Source organism: Adiantum capillus-veneris, chromosome 28 (assembly GCF_014529385.1).
Source record: "Adiantum capillus-veneris isolate H3 chromosome 28, ASM1452938v2, whole genome shotgun sequence".
Taxonomy (NCBI): domain Eukaryota; kingdom Viridiplantae; phylum Streptophyta; class Polypodiopsida; order Polypodiales; family Pteridaceae; genus Adiantum; species Adiantum capillus-veneris.
In genome coordinates this window covers 23619474-23634317 of record NC_140958.1, presented here as the reverse complement: position 1 = coordinate 23634317, position 14844 = coordinate 23619474, and positions in this window count along the sequence as shown.

The following is a 14844-nucleotide window of genomic DNA, read 5'->3' as shown; positions in this document are numbered from 1 at the left end:
TCTATCCTTCACTTCCTCTATCCAATACTTGAGATTGATGTAAAGTAACTGCCTGGATATATCTTTTTGTCCTCATGGTTTACTGTTGTTCTTTCTATCCTTCACCTCATCTGTTCAGTACTTGAGATTGATGTAAAATAATTTCCTGGATATATATTTTTGTCCTCATGGTTTATTGTTGTTCTTTCTATCCTTCAATTCCTATGTTCAATACTTACTTGAGATTGATGTAAAATAATTGCCTAGATATATCTTGTTGTCCTCACGGTTTACTGTTGTTATTTCTATCCTTCACTTCCTCTGTTCAGTACTTGAAATTGATGTAAAATAACTGCCTGGATATGCACCAACTTGACCCTAACCAGAATCAAAATAATACTAACCAAAAGGGTCCTTACCAGTTTCAAAATGATGCCAGGAAGTACCAAACTTTGATACTGTAGACAATACCAAATGGGTCCTAACCAGTACCAAAGTGAAGCCAGGAAGTACCAAACTTTGGAACTGTAGCCAACTTTCCATAATCACAGGACTATGCATCCAAGCTGCAACCCTAGGCTACCAAAATACAAGTATGCACAACAGGGTCTCCAATTACTGATTGTCTCTTAAGACTTTCCCCTAACCAAAACTAAAATAATACGAACTGGTACCAAAAGCATGCTAACCAGTACCAAAATAATGACAAGAAGTACCAAAATTTGGTACTTTAGCCAACTTTTCATAATCACAAGACCATGGATCCAAGCTGCAACCCTAGGCTACCAAATACAAGTATGCATAACAGGGTCTCCCATTACTCAGTGTCTCTTAAAACTTTCCCTTCACTCTGATACCATGTGAAAAATAGGGGAGTGAAGAGATCTTTGTGCCATATGTGAGAATGACAAGTATATAACTGAAATGTATGAGAGAGAAATATCTTTATTAATGATGAAGAAACCTTGGCATACAATGTTGGTACTAAAAGGAATATCTTTATTAATGATGAAGAAACCTTGGCATACAATGTTGGTACTACAGACTACCAAACTGGGTACTGTAGACTACAAAACTGGGTACTGTAACACAATCTTAAGAGTACCAATAACAGAGAGCAAATAGTACCAAACAAGAAATTTGCTACTTTGGAAGTACCAAAAGTTGGTACTGTGAGTACCAGTACCAAAAGTTGGTACTGTGAGTACCAGTACCAAAGCAGGTACTGTGTAACACCCAGATACACAGTACTAGTACTTACTAATACCATTGTATTAACACCAATGTTAGGGATCTTTAAAAAGTTGCTTTTGGACTAGAAACTACTAGATAATACAAAAAAAAGACAGTACAATTCAAGTACCAAACAGACAATTTGGTACTTTGGAAGTACCAAAAGTTGGTACTGTGAGTACCAAAGCAAGAACTGTGTAACACCCAAATACACACAGTACTGGTACTTACTGCTGATACCATTGTATTAACACCAATGTCAGGGATCTTAAAAAAGATGCTTTTAAATTAGAAACTACTAGACCACCAAAAAAAAGACAATACAATTCAAGTACCAAACAGACAATTTGGTACTTTGGAAGTACCAAAAGTTGGTACTTTCAAAGTACCAACTTTGGATGTTACACAATACCTTGGTACTTTGGAAGTACCAAAAGTTGGTACTGTGAGTACCAAATCACGTACTGTGTAACATCTAGATACACACAATATTGGTACTTAATGATACCATTGTATTAACATCAATATCAAGGATCTTAAAAAAGATGCTTTTAGACTAGAAACTACTAGACAACACCAAAAAAAGGGCAGTACAGTTCAAGCTCTAAGACAATGTACAAAAATAGTGGGTTTCCTTTATATATGTGCACGACACCATACAAATTTGGTTCAAGTACCAAAGTTCAGGAATCTCCATTACATTTTATGTGACATGATACACAAGTTCACCAAGTACAACACTTTAGGAATTTCATAGGTCAGGGGGATCTAATCTGGAAGAGTACCCCTCCATCTGTATGAAGTAATCAGCAACGTATGCAGAGACATCATCTTGTGTGTCAAAAATTGGGTTTTTGTGAGTGTATGTTGTTGGGTACCAATCGTGTATCCATCCTTGCAACCAGGGCAAAATACGGTCCAGCAGGTAAAAAGGGTAATCTTTTTCAACCACCAGAGGTTCATATGATCTAATGGCAAGACAATTCTCATAGTAGTCAATCTTTAGCGACTTGTATCTGTAGGCATCCACCAATATTGTGTTGCTAACATCTAAATGGGGGTGCCTTGCCCACACTGTCCGTAGGTTCTTCAAAAAAATTAGCTTGTTGGCCACATCGTTAGGCATGTGCGGCACCTCCGGCATACTCTATCACCAGGTCTCACAGTCTTCTTGTGATAGTATACCTACCATGCCATAAAGGCGGTTATAAGTCTGAGTAGCTTAACATCTAAATCACTCAAAGCATTGTTACCTGCAAAATACTTCTGCCTCACATTCTGCGGGAAGCAAGCGTTCAACATATCTATCAATTTTTGCCTTCTACAATAGGACCACGCAATTATCTTGGCTTTCTTCTTAAGAGTTTGTATGAACTCGTCAGCATCTGGACTTACACAACAAACCAGCGAGCTATTGACATGGACGATCCGTGGCTGGAGCTCATCCGCCAAAACCCAAAGGCCTTCTGGCAGCTCTGTGTAGCTTGTCAATAAGACCCCATTAAGGTCAAGCACAATCAGTCGGCCAAGTTTAGCAGCCAGTCAGCTGCAAGTGTTGCCATTTGGTTGTGTCTCATCTTGCCACCAAGATCTTACTACAATACCAACAATCCAAATGAGTGGTGGCAAATATACAATGCAAACATTATATAAAAAATAGAGCACCACTATGACACAAGAAGTACAAAATTTGATACTGTACTATACAATATTTGATACTGTATTGTACCAAAGTTGATACTATACAGTACCAAATTTGGTAGTATACAGTACCCAAATTGGGTAGTATACAGTACCAAATTGGATACTATACAGTATCATATTGTGGTACAATATTTCACAGTAGAAGTGTAACATTGGAAAAATGCATTGTACTATACAGTATCACATTGTGGTACAATATTGCACAGTAGAAGTGTAACATTGGAAAACTGCATTGTACCAAACTGCAGTGTAACATTGGAAAACTGCATTGTACTATACAGTACCAAATTGGGTACTGTACTGCACTGTAGAAGTGTAACATTGGAAAACTGCGTTGTACCATAGTGAGTAGTAACATTGGAAAATTGTATTGTACCATAATGAACAATTACATCAGAACACAACTGATGAAAGACAAAAGCCAAAAGTTGATTGTATTGGTAGAATGAAAAGCACATTGTGCAAAATACATGAGAATATGAGAAGGGCTACAGTTTGCATGCACGAGAAAATTGGTCACGGGCGTGGTTGCACTTTTTTCTTTGCAGACTAAAAAGCTCCGACAGGGTCACTGAATCAGTGGAATCACCTGACATCTTTTGCACAGCATCTTCAGCTTCAGGATCCGCACTCCCGTCAGTACTATCCACTTTTGCATCCTCCACTGCCACTTCCTTCTTGGAATCCTCGGGCCCATCCCCCTTCATCGCATTGCCTACCTTTTCCTTTTCTACCTCTTCCCCATTCCTGGCCTTCGCGTCATCCGCTTTCTTGGCATTCTCTGCACATTTGTCATCCCTGGCTTCCACCCCCCTCTTGGCCTCCCCCTAAACCCCCTTCTTGTCCTCCTCCCCCATAAAGGCATCTTCCCCTACACCTTCCCTTTGCCTATTCTCTTCCTCTCTAGTGACTCAATCCTCAAGCCCCTTGGCAGCAACATCTGATCCATCCAGCTCCACTATGTGAGGCACTTTACCTCCAACATTGTCTTTATTCCTTTTAGCATCTTTGTCCTCACATTCACTATTTTCTTTGCTGTCCGCATGGTATCACAATGCTGTCCCTTCTTAGTCTATTTTCATTCCACACCACCATGCTTTAAATCCTAGAGAACATCCCTTATCTATGCAGTATCTTCATCCTCCTCCCATGCACGACTTGTAGAGCAGATTTTGTGGCATCTGGTCCATCCTTGATTACCTGTCCATTTTTCCCACCAGGCCCAGCCATTGCAGCATCCTCTTCCTCTACAAAAACAGAGAAAGATAGCACATACTTACAAACAACCTCACATTCAGTGCAGGTAAGCATATGATTTGCAAAACACACACATACTTACTCTTCACACCACTTTGTCCACCGACCCAAGACTTTGCCACCTCGGGGATCACCATGTTACAACCAGGTTTGGCACAATGATCCCTACTTAGTAGCAAAGCACTAAAGAAAAGGGGGTGATACTGATGTCGGCACTTAAGCATAAAGGTTCCTACAACTCTTGCAGACTCCAAGGGCTCACCACATGCAACACACATTCCAAACACATGGATCATCTCCCTCGAATCAACAACCTGGGACCTAGGATATAACATAAATATCTTCCCGCGTTGAACATCAGCAATCATCTGCTTCACAAATAGGACATGGCCTTGTGCTTCCTTCCATGTTGCCTCCAGCACATCATACTCAGACTATTGTCAACCAGCAGTAATACAAACAATCCCAAATTAGAACCTGAAGGCTAGAAGACAGTACCAAAGGCATCATGCTACCAGTTAGTACCAAAATGTAGCAGACAATACCAAGGCCATCATACTACCAATTAGTACCAAACATTAACAGATAGTACCAAGGCCATTATACTACCAATTACTACCAAAACTAGTAGACAGTACCAAGGCCATCACCAATTAGTACCAAAAACTAGTAGACAATACCAAAGCCATCATACTACCAATCAATACCAAAAACTAGAACACAGTACCAAAGCCATCATACTACTAATCAGTACCAAAACCTAGCAGATAGTACCAAAGCCATCATACTACCAATTAGTACCAAAAACTAGTAGGTCATCAATGAAAGAAGACAATCGTAAACTACCAAAATTAGTACCAAATCATAACCAGGAGCTACCAATTAGTACCAAATCATAACCATGAGCTATCGATTAGTACCAAATCATAACCATGAGCTACCAATTAGTACCAAATCATAACCATGAGCTACCAATCAGTACAAAAAATCATAACCATCAGCTACCAATTAGTACCAAATCGTAACCATGAGCTACCAGTTAGTACCAAAAATCCTAACAGCCACCAAAAAAGAATTGTAAGAAGCTACCCTAAAACCCTAAAACTACCAATACATTCAAAGTAGTGTCATTACAAGAGAACCATAAACTACCAAAGGGATTGCCAGAATAGTACCAAATGCTACCAATTATACCAAAAGCATTACAAATACACCCCAGTCCACCAATAAACTACCCAAAAGCAACCAAAACTACCAAAAGAACATTGTTAGATCCACTCCATCAACAACTACCAAAGCATTACCAAAAGCTACCTTTAAGGGTTTAGTGGTACTAGCAACACAATCAAAACTACCAAAATTACCAAAACAGCAGATTTATCTGACTACCAAACTACTAAAAACAACATGATAGAAGATACCAAAACAAGAAAGTATATCCAAAAAAACCCAAAAGATACAAATATGGACAAAAAGACCAAAATAACATAGAGAAAATTCAAAAAATTCACCTGGACCTAGCAATCTACCTAGAATATGCAACTGCCATACAGAAGCAAAACCACCAAACTTTGTCAAACTAGCAAAGTAGCATTTATAGATACTAAAAAGCTTCATGCACTACCAAAACCACTTTCTTAAGACATGATAGGAATTACTTGTTGTAGATGAACCTCCTTCTCTAGCTTCAACATGTCCTCATTGTTTCCAAGTCGACGAAGCATGCATTGACTGGCTCCCAAATCAGCCTCAACCTCTTTGATGTCCTCATCATTGAAAGGGTTTTCCTAATTTAGTTTTGCAAGATGCACTTCATAGTGCTGTATGTCATCCTTTATTCGCTTCACAACAACATTGGAACCCTCAGCTCTCAACAATGTTTCCTTGTTCTGTTGCAGAGATGCTTTCAGCTCTTTCAGCCTGTCCAATACAGCTGCACTTTTCTGAGGCACTCTCTCAACAATACTTTCCAATTCTCTAACATAATCAGGCAACTCTATGTGAAGCTGTGGGGGGTCTACCTCTTTACAAAGGTTACTACCACTTTGCGTAAGGCGGGGCTTCTTACTAGATGACCCTAAACGGCTGTGGGAGGCACCATTTTCCCTTCGCCAAGTTTCGACCTTCCGGTGCAACCCTCCCAGGCGGCTGGCACACATGTTCAGTACTGCCTCTCCAAACCTCGCCCATGCAACTTTATGGCATGCGGGGTCCTTTGTTGCTGCATGACATCTCTCAAAAGCATAGCAGCATGCAAACTTCGTAGTGATTTCCCCACAAGATCGAGGGGCTTCATATACCTTATGGAAGAGGAACCTGCAATTTTCAAGGAGTCTTGGGTGCATGTGATTCAAGTAGATCTTTGCATTCTTCTGGTAGCTTTTCTTGAACACCATCATCCACTCGTTGTGAGGGAGGTCTTCATCCCTAAGATCCTTTGCAAGCACCCCCTCCATGCTGAGACCATACTCTTCATGAAGCTCCTCGGCTATATAACAGAACTTGGTCAAAATAGGGTATTCTTTCATTTTGTTTTTGTTTGCAATGTGGAAACACAAAGCTCAAATGTTAGACATGCCCTCTCTCTACCAATTCAAAATATCTAAGCATGCTTCCTAAATGACCTTCTATTGGCAACATTTCACCAATGTCAAACTAAACCCTACAGCCTAAACAGTCCTTTGGTCACACAGATGACCTTGCCAATGCACAATTTGGTACTGACCAAATTTGAGGCTATACAGAGTTATCATTGTACAATACAATATTTTGAACTCTAAACTTCCTCATTTTCTTAGTAAACCCTCTTGTTCTACATGGTATGATTATAGGGATACAAGAAGACCCTTCTGCATATATGCATAGATGAAATAATACATTCACAATTGTTGAAAAACCTCATGAGATTGTGTTCGGTTGAAGGCACATATGCTTAAATCATGAATGCATGCAATGCAAAAAAAAGGATAGAAATGCAAAGCTCCTGAGCAAGAAACAAAACATTGACTTACATGCAATGCATAGATGAAACAATACACTCATGCAATTGTTGGATTTCTCGTGAAATTGTGTTCGGTTCAAGGCACATATGCTTTCATGAATGCGTAATGCAAGAAACAATACATAAACTTGCATGCAATGACATTACAACCTTTGACATAGCTACCTCTCATGAAACAAAATCAAATCTTGTAAATAACACGACATGAAAGCGTAGAGACACCAACCTCTTGCTTTAGTTGAAGACCAATTCTCGTCCTCGGCAAAAGGTAATGCAGACTTTGTTGATTTCTCCACAGAAATGCTCTTCTTGCTAGCACCATTTAATTTTAGAGGCAAAAAATGGCTCCCTCCAAAACAACCTCTTGCTTTTGTAGAAGTACCAACTAGGTACAAACAACAAAAGGTCCTTTTTTTGTACTACCATTGCATGCTTTCAACCGAAGCTGAAAGAGGACTGCACGAGCTAAAGGATCTCACGTTTTTTTCTTTTTTTGGGTCTCCTAGACATCCCTATGAAAGATGTACACGTGAAATTTTTGGGGCTTTTGCTAAGGTAGGCTTTTGGCCAAGGTAGCTTGTTGCCTGTGTAGGCTTTTTGTGATTGTCTTTTTGCCAAGGGTTGTGCCGATAGGGTTGCGGATTGATTGTACATGGTTGTATATGCAAGAAGGCCATTCATTGCTGTCTCTTGGCATCATTCCCCCTTCCCCCTTCTCTTCTGTGCTTGTGTGCAAGCATTTCTAGGCGTGTGTTGGCGTGTGTTGGCATGTGTGATCCCCAAGGTTTGTTGTGCAAAGGGAGATAGAGAGAGGTTGTGTGCGTGTGGAAGGCTGTGATTTGAGGAGAGCAGAGTGATTGGGTCTATTTGGTGCATTGTAGAGCATGTGTGCCTATGGTCATGTATAGGTGGTGGTTTGCTTGCTGGTATTGTCGAGTTTTGAAGGTGAACTCTAGTGGATTGGGGCATTGTGTATACCCCGGGCTATAGTGAGACATTGTATTGTGTGCTGGGTGTGTTCCCCTTCCCCCTCTCCACCGTGGCATAATTTCATCATAAGTAGAAATTTAAGCTAAGAAATCACAAAGTAAGCATAGGCAAGGTATTGGGGCACCATTACTAAGCATTGGAATGCATTCGGGGTCAAAACGGACTAGGTCAAAATCTTACTGCTGTTAATAATCACGTTTTTTTGTGCCCTTGGTGATTCCAAAGGCAAAAAATTGACAATTGTGTCGTGCATGATCAAGGAGACAAAAATGGATGTCCATGAAACTTTGCAAGGATAGGAAAAATACACTCCTACCCACCCCTAAAAAGTTTCATGGCCATCACAATCCGTCTCGACGGTCAAGGGAATCACGATCACCAATTTTTTATCGTTGGGCCATTGGTGAGCCCAACAACAAAAAAATGAAGATTGTGCTACCATGAGACATCAACCGATGGCCATGAAAATTTGTAGGAGTGGGGGAAGCACACTAGTCCACACCCCTTTAGAGTTTCATGGTCATCACAATCCGTCTCAACGATTGAAGACATCACAATTGCCAATTTTTTTGCTCTTGGGCCCTTGGAAAGCCCAAAGGTAAAAAATTGGCAATTGTGCCGTGTATGACCGAGGAGATGGCAATTGATGGCCATAGAAATTTGTATAGGAAAGGAAAGCACACTCCTCCCACTCTTGCAAGGTTTTATGGCCATTGCAATCCTTCTTGATGGTCAAGGGCGGCACAATGCCAATTTGTTTTAGTTGGGTCCTTGGCGAGCCCAACGACAAAAAAATGGGGATTGTATCATCCTTGATCGATGAGACAAAAATGGATGGCCATGAAAATCTATAGGGCTAAGAAAATCATACTAACCCCCATGTCTATAAAGTTTCATGGCCATGCCAATCCATCTTGGTGGTCATGGATGTCATAATTACCAATTTCTTTGCCGTTGGGTCCTTGGCGAGGCAAAAGGAAAAAAATTCGCAATTGTGCCGCGCATGACCAACGAGAAGGTAGTGGATGGCCATGAGACTTTATAAGAGCAATGAAAGGACACTTCTCTCCTCCCTTGCAAAGTTTCATAGCCATTGTAATCCATCTCAACGGTCAAGGACGACATAAACACCAGTTTTTTATCGTTAAATCCTTGGCAACAAGTCCAACGACAAAAAATTGTTGATTATGTTGTCCTTGATCGATGAGAAGACAAAGGGGGTGGGGAAATCACACTAACCTTTGCCCCTACAAAGTTTCATTCCCATCACAATCTGTCTTGATGGTCAAGGACATCACAATTTCTGATGTTTTTGCCATTAGGTCCTTGGCGAACCCAAAGGCAAAAATTTGGCAATTGTGCCGCACTTGACCAATGAGAAGGCAATGGATGGCCTTGAAACTTTATAGGGGTGGAGAAAGAATACTCCTCCTTATCCATACAAATTTTCATAGCCATCGCAATATATCTCGATGGTCAAGGATGGCACAATTGCCAAATTTTGTGCGGTTGGGTCCTTGGCGAGCCTAATGGAAAGAATTTGGAGATTATTGTGCGCATGACCGATGAGACAACAATGGATGGCCATGAAACTCTGTAAGGGTGAGGGATGAATACTTACCTCTACAATTACAAAGTATCATTACCATCGCAATCCGTGTTGATCGTCAAGGACGACACAATCGCCAATTTTTTACCATTGGACCCTTGACAATCCCAATAGAAACAAATTGATGATTGTGTCATCCTTGACCAATGACATGGCAATGGATGGCCTTGAAAATTTTTAGGGACATGGACAAACACTAATATCTATCCCTATAAATTTTTATGGCCATTGCAATCCGTCTTGACGACTAAGCGCGACATAATTGCCAATTTTTTTGATGTTGGATCCTTGGCGAGCCTAAAGGCATTGAAAATTGTGCCATGCATGACCAAATGAGACTTTTTGCAGGGGAAGGGAAAGCACATTCCTCTCTATCCTTGCAAATTTTCATGGCCATCACAATCTGTTACGATTGTTAAGGGTGGCACAATCGCCAATTTTTGGTCGCTGGACCCTTTGCGAGCCCAATAGCCAAAAATTACCAATTGTGCCATCCTTGACCAATGAGACGGCCACAAATGGCCATGAAACTTTTTAGGGGAAGATAAAGCACATAAATTGCCACCCCTACAAAATTTCATAGCCATTGCAATCGATCTCAATGATTAAGGACAACACAATCGTCATTTTTTTGTCGTTGGGCCCTTGGCGAGCCCAATGAGACACCAATGGATGGCCATGAATATTTGTAGGGACAAGAGAAGCATACTCCTTTACACTCTTGCAAAGTTTCATGGCCATCACAATCTATGTTGACGGTCAAGGGGACGGCACAACTGCTAATATTTTACCATTGGATCCCTGGTGAGCCCAACGGAAAACAATTGGTGATTGTGCCACCCTTGACCAATGACACAACAATGGATGGCCTTGAGACTTTGCAAGGGTAGAAAAACCAAAATAATCTATAGCTTGCAATGTTTCATGACCATTGCAATCCGTCTTCATGGTCAGGGACATCACAATCACCAATTTTTTACAGTTGGACCATTGACGACGAGTCTAGGGGCAAATAAAAAAGCAATTGTGCCACGCATGAGCGATGTGACAATTATGGATAGCCATGAAACTTTAAAAGGGTAGAAAAATCATAGTCTTTCTTGCTTTTTGTGAAAAGGTTTATGGCCATTGCAATCCGTCTTGATAGTTGAAGGGTGACACAATTGCTAACTTTTTACCATTGGGTCCTTGGAAATCCCAACGGTAAAAAATTGGCGATTCTGCTGCCATTGACTCACAATACAATAATGGATGGCCTTAAAACTTTATAGACGCAAGGAAAGAACACTAATACCTGCTTCTACAGAATTTCATGGCCATCACAATCCGTCTCGACAGTCAAGGATGGCACAAACTACCAATTTTTTTTGTTGTTGGGTCTTGGTGAGCCCAAAGGCAATACGTTGGCGATTGTGCCTTGCACGACCAATGAGATGACAATGGATAGCCATGAAACTTTGCAAGGGAAAGGAAAGTACACTCCTCCTTACCCTTGCAAAGTTTCATGGCCATCACAATCTATTTCAACGATCAAGGGAGACACAATCACCAATTTTTGGCCGTTAAGGAGTAAGAGAGCCCAACCACAAAAAATTGGCAATCGTGCCACCCTTGATCAATGAGACGTAAACAGGGGGGCATGAAACTTTGTAGGGGTGGGGGTTACACACTTATCCCCACCTTTGGAGAGTTTCATGGCCATCGCAATGTGTCTCCACGATCACAGATGTCACATTTTTTATCTTTTTGATGTTGGGTCCTTGGCGAGTTCAAAGGGAATTATGCCGTGCATGATTTGATGATACGACAATAGATGACCTTGAAACTTTGCAAGGGTGGATAAATCACACTTTTCCTCACCCTTGCAAAGCTTCATGGCCATTATAATCCATCTCACTGGTCAAGGGTGGCACAATCGTGTTTTTTTGCCGTTGGACCCTTGAAAGGCCCAACGACAAAAAAATGGTGATTGCTCGGGGAGGTCACCTAATAAAAATGTAACCTATCACGTGAATTCAACAGAAGGGTATTTAAAGTTCTTGAAACTTAGAGAAATATAAATATATAGAAGTGCATTATTTTTTCAAATCTTACAGATTTTAAAAGAAAATGGTACATTATATTCTTAACAAAATTCACAGATAAGGGGTTTTACAAATATGTCTTGAACGCACGTTGGAGAGGGGGAATAGGGAACACACCCGACACACAACCAGCTGCCCCTATATAGCTCAGGGTATTCACAGCATCCCTGTCCTGTCTAAAACACCTCGAAAACAAGCAACTCACACTAGCAGGACCTTGCCTGCGCTTCGCCCAACGCACACACGCGTTGCACAATCCTCAGAAAGCGATCACACCGATTTGGTCCACTTTCCGCGCTTCAACAACTCAACACCTCTCTCTCTTTCTCTCTCACGCACACAGGGGGCCCAGGGGGCGCACACGCTCACACACACTGCCACCACACACCCTAGAGACGAGCAAAGAAGAAAGGGGGGAAGGGGGGAAAGAGGACGCCAAAACCGACAATGAAAGCTTCTCCTTCAAAACAAAAACACCTGTACAAAACTCGTGGGGCCTGCTCTTGGCCGCACTATAGCCATCACGGCTTCATACAGAGAGGCCCACACCTCCCTCCAAACTCGCATCCGTTGGCACACCCTCGACGAAAAATCCACTCTGGCTTCGCTTCAACAACATCTTTTCCTCTTGGTAATTTTCGTTGTGGCCACCTCTCTTGCAAAGCCTTCGCTCCTTTGAGCCGCATCACGAACCAAACATGCTAGCTTCGACTGCCGAATGCGAGCGCATAAAGTTTTTTTCCTTCCTTTTTCCTTTGCCAAGAAGCTCCTTCCTCTCGTGCGGCTTCGATTCGCCAAGCGCATGAAGTTCTTTCTCCTTCCTTAAGCCCAAAAACAAAAAACTACTCCAAAACGTTGCCTCGTCTTCTCCTCTTTCTTTTCTCTTTTTCCCAAGCTAGACCCCAAAGAAGAAAAAAATAGCTCCTCAGCAGTTGCGCCCACGCCATTGCCTCTCCTCTCCTTTAGCTCCTTCTATTTTTTCTTCTTTTGTAACTCAGTCCCTTCTTTTTTTTAACTCAACCTTCCTTTCCTTTTCTTTTTTTCAACTCTAGCCATCCTTCCCCTTTTCATTTATAATCAAAGGGTCTCTTTTAGTTTTGGCTTCCCATGCTGTCGATGTCCACACTTGCTCAGACTCACTGATACTTGCCGTTCCAGTTCACACTGGAGCTTCACTTTTTGACCTCCAAACCCCAAGAACTTCACTGCATACGGCTGTCCCATGGCCTCGAATAACGAGTCATAAAAGCTAGAAAAAAACCCCATTCCCCTTCGTCGTGATTGCTTGCTAGCTTGAACTGGGCGTTTCCGAGTGCTCATAACTTCGATTAACAAGCCTCAAATTTCGGCAGACTCCTCACATTGCATGCGATTTTTCAGGACCCGAGCGAGCTCAAAAATATCTTTGTCATCATGCCTATGGATGTGGCTCGGTGAGCATGTACCCGACCCCCGGCAAATATTCCTCAGGCCATAACTTGCCCGTTTGAGCTCCGAATGGCGAACCGAAAAAATTGGCATGATCGACAGCTTGAGCATTACATGCGTATCCAACGATCTCATTTTCCGCCACCTGTTTGTACATGCTTTTCCCGTCGGGACCTGCAAAGCATTGAATCTTCGAAGAATCATAACCTTCACACCGGGACTCTGTTTGGCGAACCGTCTGGACGAGCTTCTAGAGCATCTTGAACACCACATTTCGGGGAACATTCCCTGCATATCAAACACTTTGACGTGCCATCCCGATCAGCCCACTTTGGAGGCCCCCCCTTGGCCTAAAAAACTATCTTAAGCAAGCTTTTCCGCTGCCACTGTCCTGCTGAGGTCTCCCACACTCGCTTTAGCCCTCTACCATGCACCTGTTAGCACCCTTTGCACTGCACAACACACTTTATAGTGCGGACCAACGTTGGTTGCACCATCATTGCCCACCCCCTGTTGAACATTCATGTTCAACCAAAAGTAGCTTTATTGAACTTGAAACTTGCAACACTCTGCAAACACCCAAGCATGCTGGAAAACACACCACCATATGTACAATATGTACAAAACTGTATGTTTGTTACTCTTGAGTCTCTTCAAGTGGGTTGCCTAACCCTCCTGGTCACCATTTGATGTACATCTGGCACCACTCCCCTATCAAAGTACATCTTGAGCCGTACACCATTTACCCTGTGCCTGAGAAGCTTACCATTGGCTCTCACCAGTTGATAGGTTCCATTTCAAAAGGCCTTTTGCACTCTGTACGGACCCGTACATTTCTTTTTGAACTTCTTCTAAAGTCCAAGTAGCTCTCATACTTCATCACTAGGTCCCCTTCTTCTATCTTTTTTTCTGGCACACTCTCATTGACTTTGGCCATTCTTCTTTCCCGCTGCTTCACATAGTAGTCTGTTGTTGCCTCTCTATCCATCTGCAATTCCTAAAGGCTGAAAATCCTATCTTGTAAGACAGCTTGTGGAGTGGCATTGATACGCCACATACCTTTTAAAGCACCCAACTGTGCATGCACTGGAAGCACTGCCTCCTTACCATAAACCAACTCAAATGGAGTAAAGTTTGTCGCCACTTTGTAGGACGTCTTGTAGGCCCATAGACACTTTTCTAGATTGATCTCCCATTTTGTCTCCTGCTTATACACATACTTCGTGAGCATTTTGATGACTTGTCCATTGGCACTCTCCACAAGACCATTACATTGGGGATGATAAGGCGAGGAAAATTGATGCTAAATGTTTAGTTTTCCACCAATGTCTGCATAAGCTTGCTTCTGAATCCTTGCCCTCTATCAGAAATGAGTACCTGTGGCACTCCGAAACGACAACCAATGTTATCGAAAACAAAGTGGGCCACAACTTGTGCATTGGTAGTACCTCCTTCACAGCTTTGGCCTCGACCCACCTTGTGAGGTAGTCGATGGCAACCACGACATACTTCTTACCACTTGTAGACTTAGGGAGTGGACCGATGGCATCCATACCCCA